This window comes from Argopecten irradians, chromosome 5, assembly GCF_041381155.1.
Source record: "Argopecten irradians isolate NY chromosome 5, Ai_NY, whole genome shotgun sequence".
Taxonomy (NCBI): Eukaryota; Metazoa; Mollusca; class Bivalvia; order Pectinida; family Pectinidae; genus Argopecten; species Argopecten irradians.
This window is the reverse complement of record NC_091138.1, coordinates 42,605,111-42,617,298: the sequence shown is the minus strand read 5'-3', so window position 1 is coordinate 42,617,298 and position 12,188 is coordinate 42,605,111. Positions and strand designations below refer to the sequence as shown.

At 33.7% G+C, this 12,188-nt stretch overlaps 1 protein-coding gene across 2 annotated transcripts in view; it reads right to left on the bottom strand.

Moving 5' to 3' along the window:
• The window catches only part of LOC138323933 (BAI1-associated protein 3-like), a 155,664-nt gene extending 148,269 nt beyond the window's left edge, over positions 1-7,395 (bottom strand). For both annotated transcript variants that reach the window (XM_069268878.1, XM_069268880.1), the window contains exon 1: positions 7,241-7,395. The gene's annotated coding sequence lies outside the window, so the exon portion shown is untranslated. The remainder of the gene's footprint in view (positions 1-7,240) is intronic.
• Between the last annotated feature and the right edge of the window lie 4,793 nt (positions 7,396-12,188).

Sequence of the window (12,188 nt, the reverse complement as noted above, 5' to 3'; positions counted from 1 at the left end):
GGTCGGGGAGGCCATATTAGGATAATGTTTGTAATCTGGTTTGCCTAAATGCAAGAAATATTTTCTAAACTATGTTCATGCCAACATTGACCTACAAATATCGTAATGTTTTGTGTCAATTCTCATTTTAACGCAATCAGTTGGCATGAGTGAATATGTCATTTCATTCACTGCACACGTGCATATATTGTTATGTATGAAGTGCTTGTAGAGTTAATTGTCGTGTATTGATTTTTCATTGTTAACATTGCCAACCGCTTTATTTTTTCTGAGTTACAAATTTTCGCGTAATCGCGAGGTAGAGCTCGCATGCAAATTAAAATATATTTAAAATAATTTTTAAAGATGCTTCACTGTTGACGAATGGTATGTTTTCTTTATCAAAAACAGGAGCAGACGAATTAGTATTTTTCTTCATTTACAAAAGTTACTTACTTAACATCATTACAATCATTCAAATGTTTTAACTTCTCATTCTACTTCAAGGTAAAATATTAAAATAATTCATTACGTCCCGAAAAATCTCCATGGCACTATGACCTAATTACTGATTGCGCATGCACCAAAAGCAAATTAAAATATTTAGTATGCATATTTGTGTTAATATAAGACACATATATACATGATTTAACATCAGTAATTGTTCATATGATGAGTATCGTTTATGCTCTGTCGACGTTGGAGTATCTTGAAAATGTTGTATGGATGCAAGAATGAGCAAGGTAAAGTTGGACAGTTATTCGTTATTCGTTATTCATTAACTTTACTTTGCTGCAAGATTGTCAGTGAGAGGTCTTGATCACGAATATATGTAAGCACGAATATGTTGGAAAATAACAAACACACGAAAATATTGTGGTTTACAGTGAACAGCAGACGACATCTATTCCCGCCAATGGATTCAGATCTTTAACGTCTTATTAACTGCCAGGGTTATGTAAAGAAGTCCTCCTATCTATACGGTGTGTTGCGGTGTATGAAGTGCGAGGTGTGTGTTCTGGGAGAATGCAGTCTATTCGTGTTGTGTCTTCTTGTATAGCGGAACTCTTGCCCAGTGCTTACGTGGATTCAGATCAAATGTTTGATAGAGTTGTATGGAAAAGCTGGGGATGGTTAATTGTTTTATTTAATAATTAATTAAACTTTCAAAAAGTAATATTGATAACAAATCGGTTTAGGAACTTCCGAGGTAAGAAGGGTGATACAAACGTACAAAACTAAAGTATACACGTTTTTGTATATTGTTTCTAATTCGTTAAGAGGACATTCAAATGTGCTCTTAAACTTGTTATATTATTTTGTATGTGTGAAAATATAATTTTGGTGTAAAACATTTAGAGGAAGACAATATTATCAATACATGTGTACATTTGATATAGTCCAGCAGAACAATATGAGTCCAGCAGAACTATATCTGAGTAGTTACAGCTTAAACATCCGAGGGGTTTCACGTAATCCGGATGGATGAAAAATACAAACATTGACACCCGGAGATTTTCTGAAACCTCGTGTCGTTCAGTGCTAGTAAACACACAACATGGAGTGCATTTTAAGCGCAATTACGTATCCGTTAATGTCTCAATGAGAAATATGACACTTTCATCAACCTTTTTGTTTACATTACTGAAAGGATGTTCAATAATGTATAACATACCATATGGAAAACGCGTACTGTTTATTCATCAATTTATTAGATGGCATTGTAAATATTATATATTACCTTTATTCGTGCTATTTGATTTATATGACAACATAAACCTGTTTTCATTGTTGGCATGATAAATAACCAAAACTGTAAACTCCCGAGATTTAGACACGTAAGGGTAATTACATAGTATTGTACATTGGTTGATTGAGTTTTTTAGGTTTTTTGGGGGTTTTTTTTTCTTGTCGGAAGTAATGCAAGATTTTTTTTCCACAAAATAAGATACAATGTGCCGTATTGTGTTTGTGCAAAAGGACATATTCATCTCTATACGAGCTTTGATGGGATAAAAACAAGAGGCAGACAAAATCCCGCTTAAAAATCTAATCAAAACCACCACAACACTAAGGACCCTTCTGTTTCTCACTACTTAGACATGTGCTTTTAATATCTTTGTCTGACTGAGATATGCATCGTTTGTCAAATACGTTAATGAGGTAGCTCGGGTTCATTTGAGCACGACCGAAAATGACTGGACAATAGTAAATGTTTCTTTAAAAAAATGTTTTACGATTTTACTATGTAAAACTACATGTATATTACTGAATCCAATTGTCAAGATTTCTTCAACAAAATAAGATAGAGCACGACCAAATTTGACTGAACAATATTGAATGTTTTTTTATGATTTTACTATGTAAAACTACATGTATATTACTTAATTCCATTGTTAAGTTTTCTTTCACAAAATAAAATAGAGCATGACCCAAAATCACTGAGCAATACTGAATATTTCCTTTAAGATAATCCATTTAAAACTAAATCCGATTGTTCTTTTGTCAACAAGTATCTCTTTTACAGATTCCTCATACGACATAATGACCAACATTTGAATTACATCATGTGCTTATAAAGGTCGGGCCAGATTTGTGAAGTAGCGTTCGTGTTGTTGTTATTAGGGTGGTGGTAACAACATGATATTGGAAACAAGGGAATGATTGTGTTACTACGTTGTTGTTATTGGGGCGGTGGTAACAACAGGATATTGGAAACAAGGGAATGATTGTGTTACTACATTGACCTATAACCAGACACAGGATTATAGAATATCCAATAAACCTGATTTCGTAGGATTGGGATTGACATAACATCCCATACTTACACGGACCAGATCAATAGAGATCAAACGCCGGTTGTAATGAATCTTCGTAAGGATGAGAGTTTATACTCCGGATAATTCCTGATATGTTATATACACCGGGTAATTCCGAACATATACAGGTATTATGACTTTGGTAATTCTGAACATATTTTATACTTCTGGTAATTCCGGTAAACAAATTTATTCCTCGGGTATATCCGGATATTTTATTCTTCTGATAATTTCGATTGATAAATTTTATACTCCAGATAATTCCGGATATAACATTGGAATATTGTTTATTTACCTTTAAAAATAATCCTCTGAATTGAGGATTTTTACGATAAATGAAAACCAACATTAAATTCACCCATCGAGAAAAAAACCTGTGTGCCGTATTGTGTTTGTACAAAAGGATGAATTCATCCCTTTACGGGCTCTGATAAAAACAAGAGGCAGATAAACAACTAACCAAAACCAACACAACACTAGAGACCGTTCTGTTTCTCACTACTTATAGAAACATGCTTTTAATATCGTTAACTGGCTGAAATATGCATTGTTTGCCAAGTACGTTAACGGGGTAGCTCGGGCTCATTATTTGTAAATATCCAATGTTATTAAACCCATGGACCGTATCGCTCATTCTCATTTCTAAAATGATTCATGAAAATGCTTATTATGTACGGGACTTGCAGTTATACCTGCTCAAAGTATTAGATTTGTATCGATGTAATTAAATAGTATTGGTGATCGATATGGCTGATACGACACAGTCCTTAATGATAACCTAGGGAGAATATGGTAGAGGGTCAAAACAATGTACGTTGTAACAGGAGAAGAGAAACTGTATCGGCAATACCGAGACTTGAATCTGGGACCACTGAACACGAGCCGGGTGCTCTGTCGATTGACCTGTACCGATGATTGGCCCAGTCCAGTCCTATTCTAATATTATTTTTAACGCTATAGTAAAGATGCTCCACCGACGACAGAGCAAAAAGAAAAATCATCATTTGAACAATAATTGGTGTTAAATTGTGTCTATTTATGCCTAATTAACACAAAAAATAATATAAAATAATTTATTTCGCCTTTGGTGTATGCGAAATCAGTACTTCATTCAATATAGGATATAGTGCCACGGATTTTTTTCGGGATGCAATTAATCATTTTGCATATTTCTAACTTGAAGTTAAATTAGAAACTCAAACTTTTCAATGGTGGTAATGGTGTAAAGTACATAACTTTTGTAACTGAAGAAAAAAACTAAATCGTCTGCTTCTGTTTTTGATAGTGCAATACAAATAACAGCGTTTTTTCCAATTTGACATTTGTTAAACAAAAAGTCCGTTATCTCTAGTGACCGCGGTTTCCCTTGGAAGGCAAGAGTAACATTTCGATAAATTATCATTTTAAAATAAAGAATAAAAAAGTGACATTATATCCAGTTATTGACTTTTTGTCTTTTTTTCACTTTTACAAACACAAAATATATCGTTTGTATTATTGAATACAGTTGTTCTAAAACCTAATATTTATTTCACTATGGTGGTGTATTTTGTAATCGAATCCATGTAAATTGGCAGCAAAAACATCAAACTGACAATAAACATATTTGCATTATTGATTACTACGAAAGGTGTTTTTAAACAACGCTATTGTTCCGTTCTGCCGGATGTATATTACATGCTTAACGATGATGGGGCCTGACTACTGAATTTTTTTGTTTCGCTTCGTCAATATTTAATATCAACAACCACAGTATCCGGGGAAATCAGGTTAGAAAGATGAGCTACCGTCAATATATCGCTCAATAGTAGCTCTGTAGTTATGGATGTATGCCGGTAGAGCAACGCAATTTGTCAATGTCTCTTTGCAAGCACAAAATTATGCTAGCAAGGTCCCAAGATTTGCCGTACCCTGTTTGTAAGCTAAGAAGTATGCCGGTAAACTTTAAAGGTTTGCCGTACACTGGTTGTAAGCGTGTGAATATGCCAGTTAACCCCAATGTTTGACTCCCCTGTTTTTAAGCATAGAAGTATGCCGGTAAATCTTCCAGGTTTGCAATAAACGGTTTGTTAATCTTTAAATATTTTGTACAATACCATGATTCAGGAAGAGCCGATGTTTGCATACACTCACTGAATGTTGGTTTCAAAATTTAAAACCAAAGGTTTACCGAAATGGAAATGTTTCTCCAAACTAGTCTTAAGCCCCTTCCAGAAGAAATCTAGCAATACTCTTTCCATAAGTGCCACCAAAATCACTGTTCCCAACCGGATGTGGGTAACTGTAGTTACGCTCTACATAAATGGTGACGGTGATTTAGATCAGATTTCGCATGCCTCAGTTTACATGTTTGAAATCTAACCTTAATCACCGTCACCATTTTTGTAGAGCATAACTACAGTTACCCACATCCGTTTGGGTACAGTGAAAATGTATAATTCTAACTGTGTATCAGATAACATCTGACGGCTTTTAGTAAGCTCCAAGTAAAACTTGTGTGTAATTTGTATGTAAATATAAACGTATTGTGTCTCCTTGTGATAGTGGAACTAGTATATAGTGCAATCTAATTGAATCATACTACCGTAGATAACGGTACAACAAGATATCCTTCCTGACCACATAACATGTCTCATTCAAAAAGCTACTATGATCTCCACCTTAGTTTTTTGCAATGAGATACGATAATGGTAAGTCATAACTATTTTAAGTTTCCTATACCCAGATGATCTGTCCTAAATATAGGGCTTCCTAATGTTGGTGTATGTTTCTCAAATGTGGATTTGTTCAAGGTAGCAGTCACGAGCGTTGAGACCTTAAATTTCTTCTAGCTTTGTTTTTAACCAAGCTTGTCGAAGTAAATCTTTACAAGAAACACAAACAAAGAAAGCGTGTCAAAAACACCAACCAATATCAAGGAGGAAGTCCACGATAGAAAATAAGTTTTATAAAAAGGATATGGTATGTTGACCACAGGCTATGGTAATGATAACACAAACTGTTCAAATGTCCAGCATAATAGAAAAAGCTTGATGAGTAATCTCGCATTCTTACAAAACCATTGTAGAAATGCTACATCTTATCTCGCTCAACCTCATGCATATCGTCTATACTCGATTGGTGATTACTCTGTCCTTGGAAAAGACCCCAGCTTATTTCTATTTTATACTAGCTCGCAAAGAAATGATAACACAATTGATTTGACGAACAATAGATTTGGGAGACATTTATTGATGAAACAGGGAAAGAATGTCATATATTGATATGCATCTAGGAGACTTGCGGCCAGTGAACGCTCAGATACATACCTAGAACCCTACACAATGTCCAGGAGCTTTTCATGGAATCCAATAACTAAACACATCTGCATATTTATAAAGCATTATCGATCAGGGCTGATATTATGATATTATATCCTGTCGAATTAGATTGATCTGGTTGGGTATATGGTACGATGGTTTGATTATGGGAGGCGGTAATTACGCCTAGGGTATCAACAACAATGTTTTATTAGTATACACTCATAATAGGAGTTTAAATAATAGGTAATTGTATTTATAATTGCTCCGATTATTCTAGTAGGTATTATGCTGTTTACCAGTAATAGTTACGGTATAGATTATCGTTATAAGGCTGATGATAATGCCGAGAGGTTGTGAGCTGTAACAGTGATTTTTAGTCACTATAGGCTACTGAACATGGTTTGCATTTACTTTGAGAGTGTCATGCGCATTCATCTATGGGTCATGCCTTGGGTGTCACGTTTTCCATTTTGCTGGTGCAAGGGATACTATTCTAAGATTGACCGACAGTACGATGTATGCAGATATTAATCAGATTCACCATTGCGTGAACCTCCCTTAATCTGACAGCGTCCTGAAATCTGAATATATCAAAATGATCAAATTTTACAGCAAGTGTACTGTAAAAATATTTGAGTCCATATCACAACAGAAACAATGGTAAATATGTAGTATGGGGTGTGAATTGTTACGTATAGTGCTAATAAAAAGGTAGCAGGTTGTCTTAAAATCGGAGCCTTCAAGGTTGGTATTTGATAAACATTTTTTTGTCAACACAAATAGAATTTTACTCGTTGGTAGTGGAGACCTTATCGAAATATACGTACAATATTGTTGTTTGCCACCAACGGTGTATATTGCCATGTCACAAACGTAGCATATTTCCAAATCACAAACCGTGGCATATTGCTATATTAAGTAAAAAACGATGCATATTTTCGAGTCACAAAGGGGCACATTATCATGTCATAAACGGGCAAATTACCAAATCAAAAACTATGAATATAACCAATTTACAAACTATGCATATTACCAAGTCACGAACAGGCTATATTGCCAAGTCACAAACGATGCATACGGTTATACATGTATATTGAAAGCATAGAAATATGCCAATGACATATTTAGAGTTTCACTTACCTGGATTCAGCAGCCTTCGGTTTCTGAGTTTGGTGTATGTTATCCCCGTACAGTTAAGTCCCAACACTAGTTAATACTACCTGGTAACAAGCCACACTGATACTCTCAGCTCAATTGTCGTACTTTGATTTGCTGCTGATGTTGATGTCAGCACGTGGTCGTCGTCACAGCGAGGCGAATCGATTTCCTATCGTGGACACATATAACCCTATATCATGTTATACATGCTGAGGACTCACTTCTAAGTCACGTGGTTTTAATTACTGAAAATCGTTATTAGAGTGGATGTAATTTTAGCAATCCAACAGGGTGTTGAAATTGCTTGTGATATATCACCTAGCTAATTTCACAGGTTTGATAATTTTACAATGTGTTCTGTAAGAAGATATCAGTAGAGAACATCAATTACCTATTAAGAAAGCATTAAGCAAATTCTACAAGAGCACAGTGGTATTTGTCCTGTAGTGGTCATCATCGAACACACGTCCTTCAAGATTACTCAATAATTTCAGCAATTTAAGTTCTGGTCACGTTAACGGGACTATTCTTAGTATCCCCATTTCCCCATGGTAACAGAGTAATAATCAATGACCTAATTTTCAAAATTTTCTCATATGGCTCACTTCATACAACAAATCAATGGTTTTCAAATTGCTTTCTCATAAAAATCTATTTTTGCTTTGAACTTTTTCCGAACATGTTGATTATTGATTATGCTACATAAATAACTACTAATGACTCATTACAATTATGACTTTTTGACCTCTGACCTTTCCATTCGTCACATCTCGGCAGATTCCGTATCTTCATAAAAAGGACGTTTCATCAAATTGATGACGTATAAGGAACCAATCAATGTTATCCGAATGTTGCCCTTTTGTCAATACAAGTACAATCTGCAGAACTCCAAGAGTGGAGCTACTGAAATTTGCAGAGTTACCGTATGTTAAACCAAATGAATTTTTTTTTCACATTTTCCCCTAACCTCAACATTGGTTTTCTTTCGGAAAGGTTCGTTATATGAAACACATTTGTTAATAGAACGTGATTTTCCTACCGAGTGGTATTTGAACTGAATATGTTAATATCATGCTTGGCCCTTTTGGGGACAGTATCACGAACATTTTTTAACTTATGGAAATGATAAAAATTCAAATTTATATATAAAAAAACCAAAAAAACATAATTAATGTAAATTTCAACAACATAATTTTATTTCTGTATTGATATCCAATGGTTAAGGAGTTTCTTAAAGATTCTCCACCGCTGACAAATGGTATTTTTCATTATCAAGATTTGGAGAAGATGATTTAGCACTTTTCTTCAGTTACAAAAGTTACTTACTTTACACCATTACCAACATTGAAAAGTTTGAGCTTCTAATTTTACTTCAAGTTAAAGATATGAAAAATAATTAATTGCATCCAGAAAAAATTCCGTGGCACTATATCCTATATGGAATGAAGTACTGATTGCGCATGCACCAAAGGCAAAATAAATTATTTTATATTATTTTTTGTGTTAATAAGACATATATATACACGACAATACACCAATTATTGTCCAAATAATGAATATCATTTATGCTCTGTCGGCGGTGGAGCATCTTTAAAGTTAGGTGTTGTTCGTTTAAAAAATACTACTTCTTTTGTTGCATGCTGCAATATTGAAACCATTCATAAATAAAGTTCATGTTTTAATTTTAATAATTAGTAACCTAAACATAAGGTTATTTTCCACAAATGACGTAACGTAAGGCAGGGTGCGCGATCAAGAGGCTTTCGCGTAATTAGCGTAAATTTTCCCCTCTCGTAATTTTTAACGATTACTCTAATCGTAGTAATTGTTTTATATCAGCTCAACTCATTTTGTTCTTGTAACAATAATTGTCACCTATAAATAATAATATAAAATGCTTTCCTCCTCTCGATACGATGATTGTCAGAGGTAAAACTAATCTCACATTCGTTACAATAATTGTCACAAGTAAAAATAATATCACCCTCGTTACAATAATTGTCACAAGTAAAAATAATATCACCCTCGTTACAATAATTGTCACAAGTAAAAATAATATCACCCTCGTTACAATAATTGTCACAAGTAAAAATAATATCACCCTCGTTACAATAATTGTCACAAGTAAAAATACATAATATCATCGTTGCAATAATTGTCACAGTAAAAATAACATCACATTCGTTACAATAATTGTCACAAGTAAAAATAATATCACCCTCGTTACAATAATTGTCACAAGTAAAAATAATATCACCCTCGTTGCAATAATTGTCACAAGTAAAAATAACATCACATTCGTTACAATAATTGTCATCGACAAAAATAATATCACCCTCGTTACAATAATTGTCACAAGTAAAAATAATATCACCCTCGTTACAATAATTATCACAAGTAAAAATAATATCACCCTCGTTACAATAATTGCCACAAGTAAAAATAATATCACCCTCGTTGCAATAATAGTCACAAGTAAAAATAACATCACATTCGTTTCAATAATTGTCATCGACAAAAATAATATCACCCTCGTTACAATAATTGTCACAAGTAAAAATAACATCACCCTCGTTGCAAAAATTGTCACAAGTAAAAATAATATCACCCTCGTTACAATAATTGTCACAAGTAAAAATAATATCACCCTCGTTGCAATAATTGTCACAAGTAAAAATAATATCGCCCTCGTTACAATAATTGTCATCGACAAAAATAATCTTGCTCCCGTCATAATTCTGTGTCACAAGGGTAAGACCAGGTACGGGTCCACAGGCGCTTGAAAATCATATATATATATATATATATAGAAAGGTCCTATAGTGTTGGTAGTAGCCATATTACGTTATACTTTTTACAAGCAACTTTATATATGTGATTTCCAAGCGCCTGTGGTAGAGCCGTAAGTCATTCGTTTCCTATGCTTTCTAGTTTCTTCACAATCCATACACAATCTTCTTTAATTCACAAAACCCCAGATATGTACCAAGAGGGACAACTCCATTTAATTTCTGCATGTAGTTAAAATTGAGACACTACATTGATTAGATATATGTTTTCATCCTCCATCAGGGTTTATTTTTTAGCTTAAATTTGGAGGGACTAGAGTTAAGGACTAATATATTGACTGTTCGTTTTGCAGAACAGGCATTCGGCTCTCTTCTTATGTTTTCTCTACAAATATGTGTAAGACACAGTATTACACATATATGAGAACGAATATACGTACCCGGCCTACTATACCTTTCGGCCGTTTACGAATTGGTCCCTATGTGTCGTAGTGGAGCACTGCCTCCGAAAATCACCATCGGGTATAGTTTTCTATACTTTTTTGTAGGTTTCCAATTATTTCATGCTTATACATGCATTTACATATTATTTTTGTCCAAAACAAACATTACCATTCTTAATATCTACCGTACCGCTCACAAGACGTCAGATTCACAATTTGTGGACTTGCTGTATAAATTCCCTTCAGAAAGACCTTTAAATGTAATATGTTAAAAAAATAATGCCTCGATGAAAATTTGATATTTTATGTGGTTGAGTTTTATTGCCTAGTAGGCAAGCGATATTAAACAAGTACGATAAAAATGCAAACAAACGTTTTATAATGGTTTGCATAATCATTGCTTTGCTCCATTAGCAGTAATAGGCACCAATTGTAGCTCTAAAGACGACACCATTTTCTGTCAAAAAGTCTTTTGAGCTACAATATTGCAGCTAATATATAATATAATATCTATAGAGCCAAATCCCTGTGACCAAACATAATCTGTTAAATCCATAAGGATGAACGAGATCATTTACGTCCTAAAATTGCTGTCGTTTTGGGTGTGTGGCATATTTGAGATAAATTTAGGGATCCTGCCATGATAAAATACCTGTTGTACCCTTACCTGAGCCTGAAGTTTGCTTCCCTAATAAGTTCATTCCTGTTGGGTTCCTTAAATCTCTTTATCTGACTGTAATTGCCCAAGGACAGTGTTCACAGGTATACCCTCGTGATGTGTCCCGGTATCACTAACATCCTCCACAGAATCACTGGCGTCACGCTCCACCAGTATCTTACAATTATTTGTCTTGTTTGGTTTTTTGTTTACGTAAAAGCTGTCTTGACCGCACTTTGGGTGGGATCTAACTGTTCTTGTCTCAAAATTGGCATCTTTGACTTTGGAATGTCACTAGTTTTCAAATAGAGACAAAGCTCCCATAGAATATATTATTTTTTTTTAGTAAATCCCTGGTCTATCAATGTCTTGGTAGTGGTAGGAATCTTTCATCAATTTTAACGTAAACAACTCTCAACCCTTTCATTCTCAAGTACATAACTTACATATTCAACATTTAACAAAACATTTATCCTGCTCTCACTCCATTTGTTATCACACTATCATTTCATACATGTACACAAACCAAAAAACATAGAGAGTAGATAAACAAAAAATAGGAATACGTATGAAAATAACTGAATGATAAATTCATAAAAATAAATAGGTTAATAAATAAATAAAATAAGTAAATTTATAAATGAAAAACAAATAAATAAATAAGTAGTTATAATAATAATAATAAATGAAAAAAAAAATAAACAAATAATAACAATAATTGTCATGGTTGATCCAATATATAAATTAATTATAATTGGATTGATTGTAGATGGTTCAGACCCTCTCTGGTACAGTAAACATGCATATATATATATTATAACAGAAGAAAGAAAAAAATTACGTTTGCGCCGATTATGTGCACTGTAATATAAATGACTGCTTCCATTGAATACTAATAGTAGACCGGTAAAGTGTAATTAATACCCCGTTTACTTCAGATTCTTGAAATCTTGAAATATTTCCGTAGTAATGCGTTTAAGGATTAACATCAAACTTACTTCCCATCAGTTTAGTGAGTATAACTTTATAATAACAGTGCA